Source organism: Barbus barbus (genome assembly GCF_936440315.1).
Source record: "Barbus barbus genome assembly, chromosome: 5".
Lineage (NCBI taxonomy): Eukaryota > Metazoa > Chordata > Actinopteri > Cypriniformes > Cyprinidae > Barbus > Barbus barbus.
In genome coordinates, this window is record NC_136733.1 from 1,702,488 (window position 1) to 1,710,000 (window position 7,513).

Below are 7,513 nucleotides of genomic sequence, written 5' to 3' on the forward strand. Positions count from 1 at the left end.
AAATTGTATACAATGAGAACACACTATTATACTGTATATTGAAAAAAATTACACCTTATTACACTCCAGTTATATTGGAGTCAAGAAACCAGTTGAACAGAGTACATGATGATGATCTGTTAAATGTATTAATGTAATTAATTATTAATTGTGCACTTTATGGGAACCAAAGCTCTATTTTTTTTAAATTGTCAAATAAAAAGTCCTTTTCTCTTTGGATTACAAACCAGAAACAGCTGCTATTTCAATCTAGGAAGCACATTTTTTCTAATCTTTCCATTTGTTCCAGGATAACCGTTTATTCATTAAAGACTAACATGCAGAAAGCCGACAAAGCTAAAAGACCCTCACACCACTTATATTTATGAATCAATGATAATATGAACATAAATATTCTATGCCAGCGTTTATTGCACTTGTTATCGAACCATGTTACACACAAACTTCCCAACAGTTTCCAAGCCTCTAAACATGCCTCCTTTAAACACGGCACAAAACGCCTTTTATGGCAGTCACTGAGCAAATGCTTAGCGACGGTACTTCCGTGAGCGTCTCACCTGTGAGGTGTGGAGGAGGAAGCGAAAAGAAAGTGAAAGTGTTTTTTTTATGTTTAGCCTCCATGAAATTTCCATTCCCCACAAGTGGGTCTACCATTTTCTGCAGCACTTGGAAAACTTTATTTGGTGCCAATATTTCACAGGCTTTTCAACAAGACCGCTAACACAGAGAGCAATATGTTTTTGCAACTGATTCTTTTGGTTAATCTGAACCTCACATCAGGAGTAACTGTGCATCTGAACCTGAGGAGTTGCCACACACCTCCAGAACAGCAAAGCCTTGGTGTAAATGAAGAGATCCGCATTCCCACATCCGCACCCACACAGGCCCAAACACGCCAGTCCTTATCTTACTCCACACAGCACACACGGAGCTATTCTACATGCATTTCAGAAATCACTCAACTCAAATGATAGATTGAGAGATAGAAATGTGACTTAATATGAATCCACAAAACCCTAATGCCCAAAGTTTAGGCTGCTATTACATTTTAATGCATAGAAAGCCCTTTATATCGTGTAAGAAACATATGAAATGCAAAGATTCAGCCAAAGTTGCTGTGAATTATTTACAATGCAACTAAATATACATAACACTCAATTAGCCTTGATTTTTGACATTTTGTTATAAAAACTTTGGGGACCTCTGTTATAAAAACAACATGTTTCCAGAATTCATTTAATTTTTTTATTGTACTATTGCTACACTCTTAAAAATAAAGGTTCTTTATTGGCATCAATGGTTCCACAAAGAACTTTTATCATCAATGGAACCTTTTCATTCCACAAAAGGTTCTTTACAGTGGAAAAAGGTTCTTTAGATTATTAAAATGTTCTCACTAAGAAAAAATGGTTGCTCACTGAAAGGTTCTTTGGGGAAACAAAACTGATTCTTCTATGGCATTGCTGTGAAAACCCCCTTTTGGAACATTTATTTTTAAGAGTGTAGCTATTAGCTAACAAATATACACAACCAGTTTCATAATCTCAATATACTTTTGTTAAAGAACTTACTAATGCACAGGTCTACTGTAGTAAACTGCTGCAAGAAGGTGGAACTGTAACAGCCTGTGGAGTTCAGGATGAACTGTAACAAAAAAAGTTGAGTCGCTTGAACGGTCTGTGCTTTAGCTCAATCACTGAGAACAGCGCTGCACACGCTCCAAACATCACAAAACTGACATCAAAATCCTCCACGAGGAAAACACTAGATGCAATCTAGAATCTGTTTCCAGGTCAAAGCGAAGGGGATGGTGAACTCGAACTCAGGTCGACCCACCCATGACCTCGCTGACCTCTAGACGCTCATCAGGCTCCATCTCAACTCAAAACACAGATACAAACACTGTCGTCATCAACAGAGCAAATTCAATACACTAAAATCTTCTGTCTGGGACAATTGGATTTGGTGAGCCTGTGTTTATCATAGATGACAATCTGATCTCATTTATTTCCCTTCAGATGAAAACTGCATCTGTGCTGATCTTATGAACACAGATTGGTGAGAGGGAATTAAAAACCACAGCAGGGCCAATATAAATACATTAAAAACTATGATATTAATGAGAAATCAAATCTTTTCAATTTGTTGAGGAGAGCCGCACTACCAACTGGACTTTTGTCCTGGCAGAGAATGAAATAGGCTAAGTGAAAAAGACGCATGGCATGTAAAAAAAAAAAATAAATAAATAAAAATCTGTAAAAAAAAAAATCTCAACACACGGTTCGGCACGCGCTTGGACCGTGCGGTTCAACTTAAATCTGACAACGCATCTGTAATACGGTTTGTTATAAATAACACGTAAAACAAACAGGGTACAGCACATGTTGCGTTTAAACTAAACTCATTTAAGCCTTGCCAGTTTAAACATTTAAGAGCCAGAGGACGCGCGCACAGTGAGAAGATTTGTGGTGCACTCATCAGAACGAGCGCAAATATTAAGCTCTCTCTGAAGTATTGTGTTTAAATGGACAAATTCACACAAAAATGGTCAAAATTCCCGTCTTGGTAAGTATCCTATAGCAGACATAGCCGGCTGAACGTACAGTTTCAGTGCGTTCTCTTAAAGTGACAGCACTTTCTTAATATTAATCAAACAGCAACCACCAATCACTCACTGCTCTTGATTGAATAGCTTCTGTAACTTTAATAAAGATATTTCATTTATACAGTCAAATATGCAATGCTGTTTTACATTTCATTACTTTATTCAATTTCTGTACCTAAAAACTAATGCTAGACCTACCTAAAAAGCCTGAAAATCACTGATTATTTTATTTGTATCTTTTCTCTATTGTATTTTTATTTGTGCTGTTGCTTGTAGTTAGATAGACTATTCTTATTTTCTTTATTTTTATTTGACAGTATAGTTTTTCCCTCAACATACCGAACCGTACCGAAACCGTGACTCTAAAACCGTGATACAAGCCGAACCGTGAGTAAGTTGCACCGTTCCACCCCTCATCAGAATATACTAGGATTTGTTCAGATCTGATTTTTAGACATACTGCTCAAACTTATCCGTGACTGGGTCTGATTTAACCAGATTACAAACCACCTGGAAAAGTTGGCTGTCATTTAAAATCAGAATTGATGTTTTTTATTTTATCAGACAAAAGAAAAATAAAACAAAATAAAAAGTAAAAATAGTAAAGAAAAGTAAATTTTAGTTTGAGATTTTTGAACAATTAAGGCCATAACGACTCGGTTGGTTGACAACCATCCAGAACACCAAAGCAACGCACTGCCAACCATGTGACAAAAAAAAAAAGTTTCTAAATTTTTAAATAGCTACAAATTTCCCTTTTAAAAATCTGTTGTTTTTTTTGTTTGTAGGTAGAATTGGACTTAAATTCCTCTGCTTGTCACATCAGTATCACTTCTCTATACCAAGAAAACAAAGTTTCACTTCTATATTTACTCATTACTTGACTTTCTAACTCTAGCACTCTTTATTCTAATTTTATTTTATCTATATGTCTTTTTATAAAAAAAATAAAAAAAAAATAAAAAATAATAATAATTATCCGTACTGCGTTAGGCTAACCAAGGCTTGTAATAGCACTTGCACGTTGTTGCTCTTTTGTTGGTTTTGATTGCTTCTTATGTCCTCATTTGTAAGTCGCTTTGGATAAAAACCTAACCCTTTGGATAAAAGCGTCTGCTAAATGATCAAATAAATAAATTTCTTCTCCTGAAATTTGCTTTGAGGTTCACCTAAAACTCAATAGAAGATATAAACAAGCATTTGATCTCGCTCTAGCATAGTAAACCCTTATCTTACATGTCAAAGTTCAATATGCACAAATCTGAAAGAGTTTCATCAATCATCATCTAGTTCGCTCTACTTATAATTCCAGAGATATGAAGGAGTAGTTATACACAAACACAACATGTCAAAGTGCAGGAGCGGAGATCAAAATATCCGATAAATAAGAAATAAAACAAACCCCGCTGACCTACACTCAAGCATCTGAGACGTGCTCACGTTTGTGTTCAGGAATAGTCTTCCCTAAAATGAAATTTCACTGAAAATGTCCTTACTCAGGCCATCCGAGATGTAGATGAGTTTGTTTCTTCATCAGATTTGGAGAAATCTAGCATCACATCACTTGCTCATCAATGGATGCTCTGCAGTGAATGGGTGCCGTCAGAATAAGAGTCCAAACAGCTGATAAAAACATCACAATAATCCACACCACTCCAGTCCATCAATTAACATCTGGAGAAGATAAAAGCTGTGGGTTTGGAAGAAATAAATCCATCATAAAGACCGTTGCTTCCTGCTAAAATATGAGTCCATAATCCTTAATAACGCTTCCTCCAGCGAAAACATCGTCTGGTCTGAATCAGGAGAGAAATCTGCACAGGCTAAAACAGTTCATGTGGGTGGATTTAGATGTGAGAGACAACAGGAGATCAAGTTTTTCACTGGAGCAAGCGTTATTATGAATTATGGACCATAATAACTGGAAGCAACAGTTTGAAGTTAAACATTTCTTAATGATAAGACAAAAGAAACAAATCCATTAAGATGTTATTTGATGGACTGGAGTGGTGTGGATTATTTATCAGATGTTTGGACTCTTATTCTGACGGCACTCACTTTATTCACTTTTTAAATGAATCTGTCGGTCTATTAACACACTTTATCACCACAAAGACACATCTTCAAAACTTCCTAACCAGCTGAAGATTGACTTTTCCCTTCCACTTTGTCACAAGATAAGCTATGGCACTCATAGCTAGCTTTCTAACAGGAGATAATGCTACATTTAAAACTATTATTAAAGAGATCATAAACATACTGTCACGGCTACAGGGACCTAGATTCAGAGCGGTGCAGGAGTAGTCATGAGGCTATTTAAAGAGCTGTCTGACCTGTAACATGAGCATGAGCCATCAATTAGACATTTTACCTAAAGCACTGGGACGCATCGCTGAGCTTCCCAGGCTGAGGAATGAGAACGGGATCCGGTGGGTTTGAACAGGAGCCAATCACTGGTGCTCACTGGTAGACCTCGCCGATTATAATCAAACGGAACCGGAGCAATTATTCTCCAATAGATATGAAAACGCTTTTGCAAACTGCGTTCCATTAGCTGCAGGCCCCAAACTGTCTGTTTCATGTGTAACTGAAGGCACAGCAAACACAAGGATTTACACTGAAAGCATTCAGCAGACGCCCATAAGCAGAGCCATTTACAAAAAAAAGCTTAAATGTCGCATATGAGACTGCTGTGATCAACAGATGTCAAGCAAGCACTTTAGTATGACATCTGCTAGAAAAATAAACGAATTCAACACAAATTCACTCTCTTATATCTAGTACAAATAATTATTACAGATATATTAAAGCTTGAAGTCAGACCTTTAATTAAAATGAAGCTATAAAATGGCAATATGTACCATGCATGCATTTCTCGCACATTATTTTCCCCTTTTTTACAAAAGAAAATTAACAATAATTTAAGCCACATAACAAACCAAGTCAGTGGTTAGACTTGTAAAAACTACAAATAATAATAATAAAAATTATAGAACAATATAATATATATTATTATAATAAAATTTTGAAAATATTAATAATAACAATAATATTCCTTGCAAGAAGTGTTATAAATGTAATTTAATAATTTAATTCTAAATAATGCATAAATGTTATGTAATACCAATATTTTTACTATGCATACTTGGCATATGTTTATAGAAAAGTCATATAGGTATCTTACATAACACCAGCAATTCAGATGTGTGAGGAATATTGAAAACAAAACTAACTTAACCCACCTTACAAAGCCACATAACAACATTCAGGAAAATCAAGGCACTTTATTACACAACGCCTGTGAATTCATTTAAAAAGTGCATGAGTGTGTGTACTGAAATACTCAATATTTAACATCAGCAAGCTCTCCAAATGTGACTTTCCAGCAGTTCAACCCAGTTGGTGGTCTTTCTGTCTCTGTGTGTGTGTGTGTGTGTGTGTGTGTGTGTCTGTGTGCGCGTCTGTGTCTCTCTGTGTGTGTGTGTGTGTGTGTGTGTGTGTGTGTGTGTGTGTGTGTGTGTCTGTGTCTCTCTGTGTGTGTGTCTCTGTGTGTGTGTGTGTGTGTGTGTGTGTGTCTGTGTCTCTCTGTGTGTCTCTGTGTGTGTTTAGTATGGGTGGAGGATTTTACAGCCTGTAAAACATCCCAGCTGGTCAATACAAACACATGGGCGGCATAAACCAGACAAAAACCACGCTAAATCATGCGTATTTAGTTTATACAACCATCCGCCTAACGTAACCGCAAACACATTAAAGAATAATCAAGTTAAATAAACAGAAAATCAAATATGATCAAGACACTCACTGTGAAAGAATCAGCTGACACAACGGTGACTCAGTAGAGCGCAATACTTCCGCATTCACTGGCGATAACCTATACGCCAGCCAATCACGATAGAGCGTGTTCCTAGAGTTGACCAATGGCGAGGCGGAATCCGCCACGTACTAGACGTCCAACAGCCAATGGAGAGCTACGGTGGGTTAGCGGCTCAAACAACAGGACGCCTGAATGCCGCGAGCACGCCCACATGTGAACCAATCAGGGCGAGGCTGAGGTGGAGCGGGAGGGGGAGGTTTGAGCCAATAGAAAATCACAGCGCGGCACTAAGGGACCACGTGGTTCACGGCGCGTCGTGCAAGGCATGGTTTTGAAGAGACGGAGTAACAAAAAGTTTAAAACAAGAACGTGTTGTGCCGACGACAAAATGAAATTGTAGAAAATGTTTAAGTAGTCCTAAATATCATATATTTTATAGAGGTGTAGTAGTCAAGTATAAAACAAAATATATGGTATTGATTACCAGAGTGCTCAATTTGTCTGGATTTAATCGATCTGTGCAACTGCTCAAGAGGTTTCAAGGGTTTAACAGGTTTATATCACAGCAATAGAGTAAAGTATTGATTTCAATACATAATAGAATGTCAGTTCAATTTTTAAGATGCAATACAAAGGGCTGCAGATCATGAACATACAGCAACATATTGTATATTGAACGTTGCATTGTTTTGTATAATTTATTTAAATTAAGTGAAATTCAAATGTGATGCAAATGAATGCATCAATTATGCTTATTTTAATTGCTTTGCAATGCAATAATAATAAAACATGATGCTGTATCCTTGCAGCAATGGTTGCTGTTCTCTAAATAAGTCTAGCTGATCATTAACAGTGAGCAAACACATCTGAGGACAAGAGGCCATTGATTATCTGCCTCATTAACATAATGTTAAGATGTGAAGTTCAGCTGTGCGGTTTACCTATCCTGATCTAACCTGCTCACACGTCTTTATAGCTGTGCGCCTAGAGCTTGGGCTATTTCTGCGCTGGCTTTCGTCTTTAATCACAGATTGGCCTCCTGACATCAGCACTCAGCAGATACTGTGGTGCCGCCCCGGCCCTGACCCCGA

General features: G+C 37.2%; 1 protein-coding gene across 2 annotated transcripts in view; it reads right to left on the reverse strand.

Moving 5' to 3' along the window:
• Window positions 1-6,450, reverse strand: part of LOC306870376 (phosphatidylinositol-3,5-bisphosphate 3-phosphatase MTMR4-like) — a 72,061-nt gene extending 65,611 nt beyond the window's left edge. Inside the window, exon 1 of one of the 2 annotated variants that reach the window (XM_079417607.1) lies at window positions 6,411-6,450. The gene's annotated coding sequence lies outside the window, so the exon portion shown is untranslated. The remainder of the gene's footprint in view (window positions 1-6,410) is intronic. The other variant, XM_079417606.1, reaches the window with a different exon arrangement.
• Window positions 6,451-7,513: the final 1,063 nt, after the last annotated feature.